We start from the raw sequence: 17737 nt of genomic DNA, 5'->3' as shown, positions 1-17737 counted from the left end.
GTTCTATGATTCTATGTACACACATGTAAGATACTAAATCATTTCTCTCCTTCCTTGAAACATAGACATTCTTTAAATATTTTATCTAGGATTCTGCAATATTTTCCTAAAACATTTTGCAGTGACTCTTGTAATTACAGCATTTGGGAAAAATTAAGCTTCAGTATCTCTTACAAGTAGATTTCATTTTCTTGCATGGAACCAAAGTGCACATCCCATTTCTAGTCATCCAATGTACTCGTAACAGAACATGACTTGTGTTCTGGAACCAAATCAAGAATGTTAAAATATTTTTTTGTTTTTACTCCACAGCCATGTCTATAAATGTCTTTACATCCATTTGTTGCTTCATAAAAATACACAGCATTCAAAATCCTTCCAAATTGTTGGTTATTGCCTTGCTGTCATACACACAGCAAATCAACTGGTTCATGTGAGGGCAGAGCTGTCATATGCTCTTTGTTTGCTTGGTTCATTACTTAGTTAGCCTGTGATGAGGAAGCTTTATTTAGATGCAGAGTAGATAATGAATGGGACTGGGAGTCAGATGACATGGGTGCTACCCATGACTCTGCTGCTGACTCACTATATGTCTCTAAGTAAACATTCTCTCAATCTCATTTTCCTCCTCCATAAAATGGAAATGACAACATTCACCTTGTTCCCTGCACATTGTGTTTTAGGGAAGACAAGTGCTATAGGAGTACTCAGTATTTTCTTTTACAGTACTAATAATAATAGTAAAAAAAAAATACAGCCAAAGGGAATGGTGTTTACCTCATGGAGTACAGTATTTAGGGCCCATTCTTTTACTTAGGCTGTGTCTACGCTAGAAATGCTACAGCTGCCCCCCAATAGTTCTCCAGTGTAGACTCTTGATATGGCAACGGAAGGGGTTCTTCCATCACTGTTTTAAATCCACCTCTCTGATATCTATTAGTAGGTGGACAGAAGAATTCTTCCATTGACCTAGCTCTATCTCTACACTGGGGATTAGGTCAGCTTAACTATGGGCTGGTCTCCACTACGGGAAAATCAATGCGGATGCAATTGATGCAGCAGGGATCGATTTAGCAGGTCTAGTGATGGGGTACTACTCTCTGGTTGACCCCAGTACTCCAGCTGTCCGAGAAGAGTAAGGGAACTCGACTGCAGAGTGTCTCCCATTGACTCAGTGCAGTGAAGACACTGGGATAAGTCAACCTAAGCTATGTGGACTCCAGCTATGTTATTCACGTAGCTGGAGTCGATGTAGTTTAGGTTGAATTACCCCCATAGTGAAGACAAACCCTCAGTCTCTGAGGGTTGTGAATTTTTTATACCCCACATCAATGTAGCTGGGTTGACCTAACTTTCTAGTGTAGACCAGCCTGTAGTGACCATGATCAGAAATGGAGGGTATTGCCTCACAGCAATTTGCTTCTTGCATCATGGACTTCCTGAAACTTTCAAGAGTCTGAGCTGTAAATTTAGAAAAGAGAAGCAGCAGCAAAATGGAGGTTTTGAAGTGGTAATCAGCTGTTATATTGCTAATGTGTGTTCATTCTCTTTAACGAAAAGTGGCTGAAATGGGTACATAAAAATTAATCAAGTCTTGTATCGCCTTCTTACAATATGTACCAAGATTGTATTTAAAAACAAGTCAATCAAACGAAATCTTCATATCCCAAATGCCAGAGAACAAACAACCCAACATCCTGTTTAATGTTTGATTACGTGTGAAAATGAAATCTGCTCAGTACTTCCCATTCTTTCCATCAAACACATTTTGCAATTAAAGTGGAACCAGCTGGCTTAAAAAACAGGAAGAGAAACTGCTGTGAATATTCTCACTACAACTTATTCCTGGTTTTCCTTTGATAAAATGCTTTGATGAAAAATTTCCAAACCTGCTTTTAGTAATTCCCTTCTATGTCATTCAATGAATCTCAACAACACCTATACACCATAGCTGGTACAGTAATGGCACTGTAGCAGGAGTGTCCTTTTTGAGATGTGGGCCATGACATTCCACATTAAAGGTCAGATTCTGCCACCTTTGTTCATGGTGAACAGTCCTTTATTCCACGAGTGGTTCCACGCCATTGTGAGTAGAGACTGCAGAATCTGGCCCTTAGGATGTGACACAATGCCCATTGAAAACAAAGGAAAGACTCCCAGAGAACTTTGGATCAGCCCTTCAGTGAATAAATACACCCTTCAGACATCCCTATCTTAAACACAAAACTGAAGCCCAAGGACATCTTATCAATTTATTTAATTGAATTTCAGTGGAGTTTGGGCCTACTTCTCTCAGGATCCTTTGAAAATCTGAGTCTGAATCGCCATTGTTCCAAACCCAGAAAGCACTCAAGCATGTGTTTAATTTTGAGCACAAGAGTAGTCCAGTTGAAACCAAAGTTTTTGTTCTCAAAATTAAGCATGTGTTTAAGGCCCAGAGCCTCAAAAAGATGTTTAGGTGCCAAACTCCCACTAAAATCAAAGATAGATGAGTAACTAAATACCTTTGAGGAGCTGGATCTAACTGTTTTACTAAGTCAATGCCCATAGTCTAAAAAACACAGATCAAAAATAAATATTACTAGTTTTAAGACTCTGCCCCACCACGAAAACAAAAGATTAATAGAATTTAAGGCCAAACAGAACCACTGTGATCCACTGGTCTGACCTACTGTATAGCACAGGTCACAGAATTTACCCAAAATAATTCTTAGAGCATAACTTTTTAGAAAAAAAAATCCAATCTTGATTTAAAAATTGTCAGTGATGGAGAATCCACCATGACCCTAGATAAATTGTTCCAGTGGTTCATTATTCTGAGGCCTGGTCTACACTGCAAACTTAGGTCGACATAAGCCTCATTAAGTCGATCTAATAATGTATGTGTCTACACTACCAAGTCCCTTCCACTAACCTAAGTGGCCTATAAAGTCAACTTCTGTACTCCACCTCTGCGAGAGGTGTAGCACTAGAGTTGATATCCAGGGGTTGACATGGGGATAGTGTAGATACTGCATTGCGTAATTCGAATGAATTGGCCTCCAGGAGGTGTCCCACAGTGCTCTACTGTGACTGCTCTGGAGAGCACTTTCAACTCCACTGCATGTCAGCCAGGTACATAGGAAACATTTGCTCCCCTGTTAAAGCCCTGGGAACTTTTGAATTTTCATTTCCTGTTTGATCAGCATGGAAAGCTCGCCAGCACAGATGATCATGGAGACTCGAGGTCTTAAAGGCACTCCAGCATGGAGTACACAGGAGGTGGTGGATCTTATTGCTGTGTAGGGAGAAAAGTCTGTGCAGGCAGAGATTTGATCCAGCAGAAGAAATGCTGACATCTATGCCAAAATTGCATGGGGAAGACAGGCTACACCAGGGACACGCAGCATTGCTGCATGAAAATAAAGGAGCTATGGCAAGCATACCAGAAGACAAGGGAGGTGAACAGTAATTCTTGTTCTGCCCCACAGACATGCTGCTTTTATGAGGAGCGGCATGAAATTCTTGGCGGCAACCCCACCATTACCCCAAAACGCTCCGTGGATACCACCCAGGAGCCCCAGGCGACCTCGAGCAATAATGAGGTGGACATTGTTGATGAGGAAGAAGAGGAGGAGGAGAATGTGAGGCAGAACTGTTTTTAACCCTGGAGTCTGTCCCTTCACAGGACCAGTTTGCAGCAGAATGTGAGGCCTGGGAAGGCACCTCTGGTAAGTACACATTTCCAATCAAACTGTAGGGGTTACATGCTATTATTTTTTATGTTTGATCTGCACAAAAATGTAGGTGTAGTGGGTACTCTACAGTACTCTGTGCAGAAGGTTCTCTCCAAAAAAGACTGTTTATGTGCATGGGGATGGCCCAGATATCCGCCATGGAGATCTATAGGAAGCTTTCATGGAGGTACTCCACAATCCTTTGCAGAAGGTTTCTGGGAAGGGCTGCCTTATTTTATCCACCACCGTAGGACACTTTCCTGTGCCATTCCAGTATTAACTCTGCTGGCATTATTGCAGCACACAGCATTGCAGCATAAGGACCAGATTTGTCCCCAGATGCTTGCAACATCTGCTCTCTTGCTGCCTCTGTTATCCTCAAGAGAGTGATAGCACATAGGGTCACCTAGGGGAAATGGGGGAAGTTTTGAATGCTAGCCCTTAAACCGCAAATAATTCAGCAGGTAATCCACCCCTTGATTGGTGAAATCTGGGTCACACAACCACGCTTTCCCAAATGTGCCATGGTTGTGGTTGGAAGCAGCATTGAAAAAAGAGAGGGGGATTGGTGGCTTCCTCTTTGTCTCAAACAAAATATTTGTGGGATTTTACACTGGTTCCTGTCCTCAATCACCATCCAGATTGCAAGGAGATAGGGGGATTTTCTCAAGTTCTAACCTGTGATCCAAAGGCTGTCTTCACAAAAGCAGCAGCACAAGACCTCTCACTCATGACTTGTCACCTCACTCACCGTGGCTGGAGCAGCAAACTGACTCTTGCAATAGCCAGCAATTGTGATTACGTTGTGGCTTACAGTGAAGTGTATTGAACCCTGCACGAGAAACAATGCTATCCTTGTGCTTTGCATTCCTTGCAGCTGAAACCTTGTCCGTCAGCGCATTCTCCATACCAGGACAGAGACTTTCCCAGATTAGAAAGTGAAAAAATACAACTCGGGAGGATATGTTCAATAAGTTAATGCACACCTCCGAGAGTGACAAAGATGGAGCTCAGCGCATGGAGGATTACACTGTCTGAGAACCTGGACATGGACAGGAAAGACAGGAGACCATGCAGGGAACAAGAGCATGCCATACAGGAAGAGATGCTGTGGATTATGAAGGAGCAATCAGACACGTTGAGGCATCTGGCTGAGGTTCAAGAAAGGCAACTAGATGCTAGAGTGCCTCTGCAGCCTTTGCTGAACCTGCTGCCATCATCGCCCAGTTCTACATCCTCCTTCCCTAATGGCCTATGAGGCGCGGGGCAGGGAGTTAGATATCCCTTGCACTCAACACCAGGGGAGGGTACAGGGACTAGAAGGCACCCATTCCCTTTGACTGTTATTACAGTGCATCTGTAAGCAAGCTTTCCTTCTTTCTCCCACCACAGTGTTATCAGCCCTTTTGCCCCATGTTATCTTACTTTTCTTTGCTGTCTCTCTGTGTTTGTGTACATAATAAAACAATGGATTGAGGAGAAAAGGTTCTTTATTCATTCAACACATGATGGTTGGTGGGGGTGGAGTTTACAGGGGAGAAAATGCACTGGAGGGGACAATTTGGTAAGGAATAATACAGATGAGTGTCACATTACTCTGTCTCACTACTGAAACTCGTTTTCAAAGTGTTATGGAGATGCAGAGCCGGTCAATGTGCTCTTCTTATTGCCCTGGTGTCTGGATGCTCAAAATTGGCTGCTAGGCAATCTGCCTCAATCCCCCACCCCAGTGGAAACTTTTCTCCCTTTGTTTCACAGATATTATAGAGCACACAGCAGGCAGCAATAACAATGGGGATATTGCTTTCACTGAGGTCTAACCTAGTAAGCAAACAACGCCAGCAACCTTTTAAACGTCCAAAGGCACATTCCACCACCATTCTGTGCTTGTTCAGCCTATAGTTGAACCAGTCCTTACTGCTGTCCAGGTTGCCAGTGTACGGCTTCATGAGCCATGGGAGCAAGGGGTAGGCTGAGTCTCCCAGGATCACAATTGGCATTTCAACATCAGCAATGGTTATTTTGCAGATTGGAAAGAAAGTCCCTGATTGCAGCTTTCTGAACAGACCTGTGTTCCTAAAGATTCACGTTTCATGCACCTTTCCCGATCATCCCACTTTGATGTTGGTGAAACAGCCCCTGTGATCCACCAGCACTTGGAACACCATTGAGAAGTACTCCTTTCAGTTTATGTACTCTTTGGCAAGGTGGTGTGGTGCCAAGCTAGGGATATGCATTCCATCTAGCCCCACCGCACATAGGGAATCCCATGATGGCAAAACTATCTACTATATCCTGCATGTTGTCCTGAGTCACTACCGTTCTTAGCAGAAGTCTGTTTATGGCTCTGCAAATGTGTATCGTGACAGATCCCACAGTAGATTTACCCACTCCAAATTGATGCCCCACTGGCTGGTAGCAGTCTAGCGTTGCAAGCTTCCACAGAGCTATTACCACTCTCTTCTCCACTGTCAGAGCAGCTCTCATTTTAGTATTGCTTCTCTTCAGGGATGGGGAAAGCTCTTCACACAGTTCCTGAAAAAGTGGCCTTATGCATTCAAAAGTTCTGTAGCCACTGTTCATCATCCCTTAGCCGCATAACGATGTGGTCGCACCAGTCAGTGCTTGTTTCACGGGCCCAGAAATGGCACTCAGCCATGTCAAGTTGACGCATGACTGTCACCAGCAACTGTGAATTGCTCTGCTTTATGTCTTCCAGCATTGCTGCTTGCGTGGCATCACATTGTTCCGTGAGGAGGCTCCTGTATTGGCTGTGTAAATACTGCAGGATAAGTTGTGAGGTGTTTGTCATGCTCACAGCAACAGTGTACAGCTCAGCAGGATTCATGCTTATCCCGCCATGGCATCCCTGTGGGTAACCCAGGCTTGTGAAAAAGGCTTGGTTTGAGGGAGGGAGGTAAGTGCATCATGGGAGGCTAAAACCATGTCCCATAACCATCCACAACAATGTTTTGGTCCCATAAGTAAGGCTATGATTTTGTCATGGATATTTTTAGTAAAAGTGATGGACAGGGCATCGGCAATAAATGAAAAATCAGAGAAGCTGTGACTTGTCCCTGATTTTACTAAAAACATTCCTGACAAAATGGGGAGGGAGGAGGGTCCAGCAATCTGCAGTGGCTGGGAGCTGCAGGGACCTCATTGCCTAGTGGCTGGGAGAGGTCCCCCTGACCCTGCGGGGTCAGGAGCTGTGGAGGTGATCCCCTGCCGCCCGCAGCAGCAGGGATCTGCTGGGGGCCCCTGCCAGCGGAGGCACCCCGTGGCCACTGAGCAGCTCTGAGGTCCCTCTGCCACCAGCGGTAGCGGCTGGGAGTTGCAGGACGGGGGCTGGGGGGCAGCCCTTGCTGCTCATGGCAGCTGAACTGCTGAAGAGAGGACCCCTGGCAGCGGTGGCGGCTGGGCAACTCAGAGGTCGCTGCTGGTGATGGCGGTTGGTCAGCTGCAGGGGGTCCTGCCACCCGTGGAGGCTGGGCTGTTGTGGGGTCCCCTGCTGCCAGCAGTTGCTGGTCAAGTGCAGGGTCCCCAGTGTCACAGAAGTCACTGGAAGTCACGGATTCCATGACTTCCGCAACCTCCATGTCATAATCTTTACCCATAAGGCATTGGAAGCCCAACCCAAAATTCCACTTCTCTACACACACTGTGGGATAACTACCCACAGTGTCGTGCTCCGTGTGTCAATGAAAGCCCTGCTAGTGAGGGTGCACTCCGTCCACACAATGAGCATAGTGTGGATATGCAAGACTGACTTCTTTAACTGGAGTCTCGATGGTGACTTACATGAAGTCTACTTAACTTTGTAGTGTAGACATGGCCGAACAGTTAAAATTTTTCACCTTATTTCCAGTCTGAATTTGTGTAGCGGCCAGCAATTGTGTGTTATACCTTTCTCTGCTAGAATGAAAAGACCCTTATTAAATATTTGTTCCCTAAGTAGGTACTTATAACACTGTAATCAAATTACACCCCCTCCCCACAAAAAAAAAAAGAAAAAGAAAAGAAAAGAGTGGAAATCTTGAAATCATACTCATTGATAAGTCTGTTCAGCGCCACAACTATTTAGCAAAGAATGAGATGTAAATGGCAAGAAACGCATAAATAACCTTACAAATTAATTCTAACCCATATGGTGTTCTGCATTTAGATAACAGAAGTGGATGAATATCTGCAATAGTTGAAGTACATGATGAATCAAACCACAAAAGATTAGCCCCCATTCTTATATTTACAGCAAAAACTGAAGGTAGTTAAGCAACCAAAGTGACAACAAAGTCTGAACCATTGTCTGTGGGACAGCTAATTTAGACCCATTTGTTTCCAAATTTTTTTAAAACTTAAGTATTGATTTTCTGCCCAAGGAAGGCAAAATTCTATTTTAGTAAAGAAAGTGTGTAAATGCATCCAATTTCTTGGAGAAGAACTTAGCAGAATTATTAGCAAAATTAAAAAGACTTGTCAGGGAGATTTTCTTACAGCTACAGGAGACTCACGGAGTCCAAATCTAGATTCATAGATGATTAAGATACTACAAATATTCTTGCAGAACTTCCTACTCTCCTGCTGTCATGTCTTTAGAGAGTCAGAAGGGCGATACCTGTAGGGTAAACAAAGATAAAAATTAATATGGCTTAGCAAGAGTTTAGCAGGATTCAAAAAAGGATTAGACATTTATGTAGATAATGAGAACAGCAATAGCTACATTACATAGGATTCAAAATTTTTAGAGGTATAAATCTTCATGCTTCAGGACATAAACCAACCATTACCAGACAGAAGTTAAGAAGAATTTTTTCTCTATGTGCACATGCTATTCCATAATTGTCCTTTTCAGGTTTTCTTGCACCTTCCTCTAGAGACTGAATAGGGAACTGGAAATACTACTGTTTCGATCTGGTAAGAGATATCATATGTTCCTATGAAAAAGTGACTGTTAATCCGGTATGAATTTCAGTTATAAATATATAGGATATTTATCATTTTGTCTAAAGGGAATTGAATTTTATCTGCACAGTCCCACCCAGGCTTTCCATCTAGGGTGACCAGATAGCAAGCGTGAAAAATTGGAACAGGGGAGGAGGGGCAATAGGCGCCTATATAAGAAAAAGCCCCAAATATGGGGACTGTCCCTATAAAACTGGGACATCTGTTCACCCTATGCCCATCAGTGCAATCAAAGGAACAAGGAGTCCACCTAGAGTGAGGGTCATGTTAAAATCTAGGAAGACTCTCCTAAAAAATTCTGGGTTTAGCTGAAACAATGTTTACTAGAGAGGGACACTCTGAATGGTAATTTCACATGAACATCTTGAGAGACATAACCTATGATCTATTCAATATCCCATACATGAAACCTGAGACAGAACATCCTTTGGTTTGGATATCAGAAATATTATGGACAGGGATGTAAATGCTGATTTTCCATGTCATTTGGGTTAGAAGACTGACTTGTCTAAAATAGCAATTAGAATCTTTTACATGGGGAACAACACAGAGCCACTAGAGTCCAAATGAGGGGCTGTAGCTTGGCAAGTAGTTAGGGAGTGGTAGGCTTAAAGGGAGGCAGCCTGAAGATCGACAGCATGAGAGCAATTGTCGCATGTATGCTCAGATAGCTGACTTCTGTTTTGTAGGTTTCACGTGTAGAGTTGTAATATTGTAACTAATCTTACCTCTCACTGGTTCACTGGGATTATTCCTGATCTATATAGATATAAGTGAGATCAGAATAATTAGTATATCCATCTTGATTATTTTGCTTCTCTTGAACAGAAAAAGGGCACAGATTAAGGACAGATTTTTAATAGCCTATAATATAGTGTACATTCTAGTAACTCAATGCTTGGACACTGCACTGCTGGGACATTGTGACAAGAATCTACTTGGTTCAGAACCTTTTGCTCTCTCAACATTGTATTGAGAACACATTTTAAAATCTGAACATTACACATATTATTTAGTGGCTCCATGGTTTTACAGGATTACATGGTGCAGTTTCAGTTCATAAAAATGAAGTCCTTTAATATCAAAACCAAAATGCATTATAGCTTAGAAAAAAGGATATTTTCAGGTATGCATTTGATTAATTTTCCATAAAATACTAAGTATCATGACCTCTGATTGATCTATAGAATCATAGAATCATAGAATCATAGAATATCAGGGTTGGAAGGGACCCCAGAAGGTCATCTAGTCCAACCCCCTGCTCAAAGCAGGACCAATTCCCAGTTAAATAATCCCAGCCAGGGCTTTGTCAAGCCTGACCTTAAAAACCTCTAAGGAAGGAGATTCTACCACCTCCCTAGGTAACGCATTCCAGTGTTTCACTACCCTCTTAGTGAAAAAGTTTTTCCTAATATCCAATCTAAACCTCCCCCACTGCAACTTGAGACCATTACTCCTCGTTCTGTCATCTGCTACCATTGAGAACAGTCTAGAGCCATCCTCTTTGGAACCCCCTTTCAGGTAGTTGAAAGCAGCTATCAAATCCCCCCTCATTCTTCTCTTCTGCAGGCTAAACAATCCCAGCTCCCTCAGCCTCTCCTCATAACTCATGTGTTCCAGACCCCTAATCATTTTTGTTGCCCTTCGCTGGACTCTCTCCAATTTATCCACATCCTTCTTGAAGTGTGGGGCCCAAAACTGGACACAGTACTCCAGATGAGGCCTCACCAATGTCGAATAGAGGGGAACGATCACGTCCCTCGATCTGCTCGCTATGCCCCTACTTATACATCCCAAAATGCCATTGGCCTTCTTGGCAACAAGGGCACACTGCTGACTCATATCCAGCTTCTCGTCCACTGTCACCCCTAGGTCCTTTTCCGCAGAACTGCTGCCTAGCCATTCGGTCCCTAGTCTGTAGCTGTGCATTGGGTTCTTCCGTCCTAAGTGCAGGACCCTGCACTTATCCTTATTGAACCTCATCAGATTCCTTTTGGCCCAATCTTCCAATTGGTCTAGGTCCTTCTGTATCCTATCCCTCCCCTCCAGCGTATCTACCACTCCTCCCAGTTTAGTATCATCCGCAAATTTGCTGAGAGTGCAATCCACACCATCCTCCAGATCATTTATGAAGATATTGAATAAAACCAGCCCCAGGACCGACCGAGAGTTTCAGTCATTCCTTTGAAATTGTAGTTTTAATTCATTTTGCATAAAATATGGTCAGTAATGTGTTGGGGTAGCAGCTCGGGCTAGCTGCCTGAGTATGTTCCCAGGGGGACAGGAAGGATTGTACTCAGGGCAGCTAGTGTACTCAGGGCGGCTAGCCATGGCCAGGCTGCTTCTTTCAGGCACTAGCTCAAGCAGAGTTAATTTAGGTATAGCTACGTGAGCTGGAAATCACACATCCCAGCTCAGATGTAGACATGCCCTGTATTAACTGCTACTCACATCAAGGATTGCAGGATTTTATTTAGCATAATACCATTTAGCTGAACAAAAGAGATGCAAGTTTTCTCTGACAGCTTCACACTGTAATTGCAAGGGGGGGTGGAATCAGAACATAATTTGCAAGACAAAAAAGGAGAACAGCATTAAGAGATAAGGGTTTCGTTAGGGTTCCTTCCCCACTCTGAAATCTAGGGTACAGGTGTGGGGACCCGCATGAAAGACCCCCTAAGCTTACCAGCTTAGGTTAAAAACTTCCGCAAGGTACAAACTTTGCCTTGGTTTTGAACAGTATGCTGCCACCACCAAGCGTTTTAAACAAAGAACAGGGAAAGAGACCACTTGGAGACGTCTTCCACCAAAATATCCCCCCAAGCTCTACACCCCCTTTCCTGGGGAAGACTTCATAAGAATCCTCACCAATTTGTACAGGTGAACACAGACCCAAACCCTTGGATCTTAAGAACAATGAAAAATCAATCAGGTTCTTAAAAGAAGAATTTTAATTAAAGAAAAGGTAAAAGAATCACCTCTGTAAAATCAGGATGGAAAATACTTTACAGGGTATTCAGATTCAAAACACAGAGGATCCCCCTCTGGGCAAAACCTTAAAGTTACAGAAAACAGGAATAAACCTCCCTCTTAACACAGGGAAAATTCACAGAAAACAAAAGATAAACTAATCCACCTTGCCTGGTTTACCTATACTGGTTGCAATATTGGAGACTTGGATTAGGATGGGTTGGAGAAGATGGATTTCTGTCTGGCCTCTCTCAGTCCCAAGAGAGAACAAACACGTAAACAAAGAGAACAAACAAAAGCCTTCCCCCTTCCCCACAAGATTTGAAAGTATCTTGTTCCCTTATTGGTCCTTTGGGTAAGGTGCCAGCCAGGTTAGCTGAGCTTCTTAATCCTTTACAGGTAACAGGATATTGTCTCTGGCCACGAAGGATTTTATAGTACTGTATACACAAAGGTGGTTACCCTTCCCTTTATATTTATGACAGGTTTGAATAAAATATTTATCATTCCAAAATAAAGGACTAAATGTGCTCACATATGCATATAAAGACCATCCTCTATAGTGTAGGAGCAAGAAGTGAATGCCTTCAGGGTCAGTATCTATGGATTTCAGAAATCTGGTCCCATTGGCTAGATTAATTTAATTCAAAGTGATTTAAATCACCAATTTGAATTATGATCTAAATCATCATCAAGCAGGAAACCTTGATTTAAATCATCCATTTTAATCTTGTGTTGAATTAGTACTTTTGAGTTATTTTCCTAAAGAAAGGTTGATTCTCACTGGTTGGTATAATTTGATACTTCTTTTTGCTAACAAGGAGGATATACTATACAGATACACATTTATTGAAGCAATTATGTAGCTTAACATATGTATTCAGATTCTTAATTTTCACATTTTTATGATGTTAGAAAATGGTGAATGACACATTTCTTATTTACTAGATGATTCATTTTTTACTTCTGTATTGTGTTAAGCTGCACTTGGCCGGAAATTGCAATGCAATTAAAATGCACAAAACAGCATTTTTTGTTGTTGTTAATTAGTTAAAATACGGCAGCCTTACATTTTGTGGATACAGAAGGGGAAAAAGTAAGTTTGCAAAACATATTTTGCATTTCAAATTAACGGATACATTAACTAAAGGAAGTATTATGTGTAGTTAATGACTTGAACTGATTTTAGCACTAGTAGGTCTCACCTTCTCACTCCTTGTTTTTATTCATAGATTGGAAAAGGAAAACAAGTTTTCCTGCTTTTTCAACTCCCAACCGGTTCCACAGCTTGCAATGAACTAGTCATTGAACTAACAATTTGAATAAACTGAAATGAAATGAACATATTCTCTTGACACCTGCAGAAGATGCTAGTCAAAAGCTGGTTTATCACTGTAACAAACTCTCGTTCTAAGTCCTTAGCCAGTAACTTTCACCAGTTCAGTGCTTTGACTTTCTTTAAAACTTTGGCAACTGACACATACTGCTTGGGAAATTATTTTAATAGTTTATAGTAAATGTAGGCCTTAATATAAGTTGTCACAATTTCAAATTTACTTTTCAATATGTTTATTTTTAAAGAGAAAAATATGTTTAATTTAAATAAATTAAACTGAATAAATGCCTAGATAGGAAGATCCATATAACTGGAACATATCTCCACAATGCATTCTCCTCATGATAGAAGTATAAAAATACTATACTTCTATAATAAGAAGCATGATCTGACCCACAGCTATTTCCTACTGGAAACATCTATAATATAGTACTGGCTCCTCACAGTGAGTAAAGTAGTTTCAATGACTGTCATCTCACTTGTCAATGAAGATTGAACCTGTGACCTCCAGAGCTAAAGGACAAGCCTCTACCGCTTGAGCTGGAAAACTATGCCCCATAGCTGAGTGCTGGGACAGAATCCTGTCCTCTGTGGAGTAGGCATAGATGGAACTATGTGAGACAAATTGGTTACTCTGCACACTGACATTCATAGCCAGAAGGTTTAGCATTAACAAGCTCAATGAATGCAGTATGGCTATTAACATTATCGTTTTAATCCTTCCCTCCTTCTGGGTCTGCGCTGTTTCCATCACCTCTCTTTGGCCCAAGACATACAAAATGTCAGCAAAGATACCAGCTCTTTTTATAGCTACGTTTTTTATTGCTCGTTTTAGAATCCCTTTCATATGGAGCCAGACCTCTTTAGGTCAGAAAATAAGCTGCCTGCTTTTATACAACAAAGCAGCAAGTAGAGCAAACTACTTCAACACTGTACTTGAGTGCTTTACAATAAAAGAGACGTGTCCAAAGCTGGCGCCGTATCTGTTTTCTTTATTTGTTTATGAAATGATGGTTTTCATGATAAATACACTAGGTCCTTTAGAAATCTATGAAATCCTGAAACACAAAGAGGAAATACCATTAACAGACACAGACAGATAGACAGACAGACACAGCTTTTCCAAGATGCTGGCAGAGCAACCAGATAAATTCACGGAGGCCAATTCTTGCTGGCTTTGCATCTTGTGTAGCTATTTACTCCTGTGCAAAGCGAACAAGTGCAAAGTGGATGTAAAATGGAGACCAGATCAGAATGGCAGCCTCCACTTTCCACATGTCTACAAGCTTGATCCTGCTAAATTAAAGATAATGGGATTTTGCCATGGATTTCAATGGGAGCAGAATCATGCTTTAAGTAACTACAGAATCAGAATCAGGCAGAATCAGAATCAGGACTATGACCTTGTATTTGCAACTCTTGTTCCCCTTATCCATTGCTCTGTTATCTTTGGGTTTTTCCTACCTTGATCTTTCCTCATCCCGTCATTTCTGTTTAAATTGGATAGTAAGCTCTTCAATGCAGGGGCTATCTGCTATTATTTATCTGTAAAATGCCAGACACGCTTTCAGGGGTCGTATAAATACAAATGATTACAATCCACATCTTTTTCACCAAACTAGGCTGAGCAGATGCACCCATTGTCAAGCTGGGAGACTACTTGAAGTGGGGGGCACGGCTCAAAGGAATCCTTTCAAAAATGACGGGCCTTTTAGAAAAAGGAAGCTTATTCTAAATTAGAGTCACATTTTGAAGACTTAGGAAAAAATAACTCAGTAATGATCAGAAAAGGAGTTCTATTTTTTTCTGAAATGTCAGCTTTGTTGAAAAGACTTGACTCTCCCCAAGTGTATTAACATTAGTTTGGCTCCAGGGAGCACAGCGGGGGAAGGAGCTCCTTTGTCGCGAGAGTTTTGCTTGAAAATTATTTTTTTGGTGATTTTCACAATTTCTAATCTGTACATAACACCCACCAAAACCTAATAGATTCCTGTTGGCACCTTCAGTTCCATCATGTGCAGACCTGCCTGCTATTTGCTTTAACGCAAGATGTGTTATGTTGTTCCATGTTACAGAGATATAAGGGAATCCATCAGGGAAGCACCTGCTCTAGCGGATTTCAGCCAGACCTTGGAGTGAGTCATGGTTGTAACCTGATCTACTGGAATGAAGCAGAACAACATGTAACCAAGGTGCAGCGACCTACAACTTTTTAACCATTCTGATGAACTGCCCCATGGTAAGCAGACCTCAGCGAGCAGGGGGGCGGGAAATAGATCTTGATGTAGTTCAAGGGGCAATGGAGTACTCTCATGAGACTCTTCCATTGTGAAACTGCTTTCATAAGAAATCTGCCGTTAACAATGGAGTCCTGTTGTCAGACTGATTGTGCTTTATTGCTCTGCAGCATGCGACTGATTGTCATTGCTAGTCTTCATCATATACGTGCTTTCTGTGTTAATATCCACAACTCTGTGAGCGGCCACCTTCTCTGCTGCTGGCGTAGAAATTTTCCATCTACAACGCACAGATCCTTTACAGCTGAGTGCACGCGGCGTATATATTGTACGCACGCAGTACTGATATTTAAGAATCCATTACAGGTCGTGTTGTTGTTTGTGTTCATTTTAAGCTCTCGCTTCCTGAAATTGCTTATGCACTCCCACGGGGGTTCTCAAACTTCATTGCGCCGTGAACCCCTTCTGACGACAAAAATTACAACATGACTCTAGGAGGGGGGACCAAAACCTGACCCAGCCGGAGGCCCGCCACCCTGGATGGGGTGGGGTGAGCCAAAACCCGAGCTGGGGTGTGTGTGTGTGTCGGGGGGCAGGCGGGGAGGGAAAGCCAAAGACCAAGGGCTTCAGCCCCAGGCGGGGGACCTGTAATATGAATCCTGCCACCCAGGGCTGAAGCCCTCGGGCTTCGGCCCCGGGCAGTGGAGCTTGGATTTGGCTTCGACCTTGGGAGGTGGGGCTCGGGCTTTGGTCCTGGGCCCCAGCAAGTCTAACACCTGCCCTAGCGAACCCATTAAAATGGAGTTGTGACCCACTGTGGGGTCCTGACCCACAGTTTGAGAACTGTTGCACTGAAAGGAACTTCCAAAGAGGACCTAGGAGGCCCAAGCCAATATGAGCTAATCTTCAAAGATCTTCTGAGGGTAAGAGCAGGACAATCAGCTTTATACTTAGTTACTTTTGCCTGTGTTTTCTAGTATGAGAGGTGATTACTTGAAAGTAATTTTTATGTAGAATTCACAGTATTTGACTACGTTCCTTTGGAAAAGACATTGTTGTCCACTCTGTTTTTTAACTATCGGCACTTTGCATTTTTCAGATGGCTGCAGAGTTTGAGCTCCAGAATGGTTTTCCTCTATTTCTGAATGAGTATAAAAATTTCCCCTAGCACCATCATTCAGAATCAAAAGAGGGATTAAAGAGGATTTGGGTGTTTGTTGTAAAATATGGTGTTATCTAAAGCTGCCATTGTTAAGCAATTGTATTCTAGTCAAAGTGGCTGCATGGTTAATGTGGTGGAACAATGACAGCCCAGCACACATGAATGACTAGTAATGTAAGGGCTGGTCATGTAGCTCTGTCTACTGAGACTTGGGCTACATTACCAACATATGTATGTCAGCATAAGTGTATCACTGGGGGATGTGGAAAATCCATATCCCTGAGAGACAGTGATACTGACCTAACCCCTAGTATTGACAGTGATATGTCTATGGGAGGGTTCCTTGTATCAACATAGCTACCATCTCTCAGGGAGGTGGAGGACCTATGCAGATGGAAGAAGGTCTCCCATTGGTGTAGGCAGTGCTATCACTAAGAGCTACAATGGCTCACCTGCACTGCTGCAGCACTGTAAGTGTAGACAAGTCCTAAGTCTGGTTGGTAAGGGTGAAGAAAGACCCAACAGGGCCCTCAAGAAGGTCCTCAACTGATGTAAATTGGCCTAGCTCCTCAGAAGCTTCACAGGTGGCAAAGGGCATTGATGAGAGGCTTTACTGTAGAAGTATGTGTTGAGGAGAGAGTTGAGAAAGGAGAGGAAAACTTCCAAGCATAATGGGATGAGGACCATAAAAGGCACAAGGGTGAAACTAGATGGATAGGAAAAGGCTGACCAGGTAAGAGCCTTGGGAAAAGTGAAGAGAGCAAGTAAGGAAGCAAGCAGTAAACGTATCTGAACCTAATCTTGCTGCATTAAAGTCAATAGTGACACTCCCACTGATGCAGGATCAGGCTACCTTGATGAACATTTGACATCCAATTCTTCATTATGTTGTACCTCGAAATGGCTACCTCTCTGAACTGGTACTATTAGACTTGTTTTGCATGCCCTTTGCATATGTGAAAAATACTACACAAAGCAATGGAGAATGTGACTATTTAGGTACAGTGAGAAAAGAAACCAGGACCTTTCCAATGCTTCATTGTCTTACTAACCCAGTCACTTAATTTTAAAGACAGGTTTGCAATAAAATTCAAATGGGGCTGATATGCTGGCTGTGACGTCCATGTGGTCAGGGACATGATGTGTTGACCATGGTATCCATGTGAAATTTCAGTACATTTTAAATATTGAGCCTCTGTTATTTTGCTCAACAAATAAGTGACTGGCATTTGGGCTTCACTGTGGGGTGTTATTTTAAAGCAGCAGACTGGAGGAGGTAATTGCAGACCCATGACTTGAAACTTTTCCCCCTGAAAAGGGGGAATAGAAAGCTTGTATGGGTTGTAGATGTTTT

Source organism: Lepidochelys kempii, chromosome 4, assembly GCF_965140285.1.
Source record: "Lepidochelys kempii isolate rLepKem1 chromosome 4, rLepKem1.hap1, whole genome shotgun sequence".
In the NCBI taxonomy this organism is placed as follows: Eukaryota; Metazoa; Chordata; order Testudines; family Cheloniidae; genus Lepidochelys; species Lepidochelys kempii.
Note: the sequence above shows the minus strand (reverse complement) of the source record.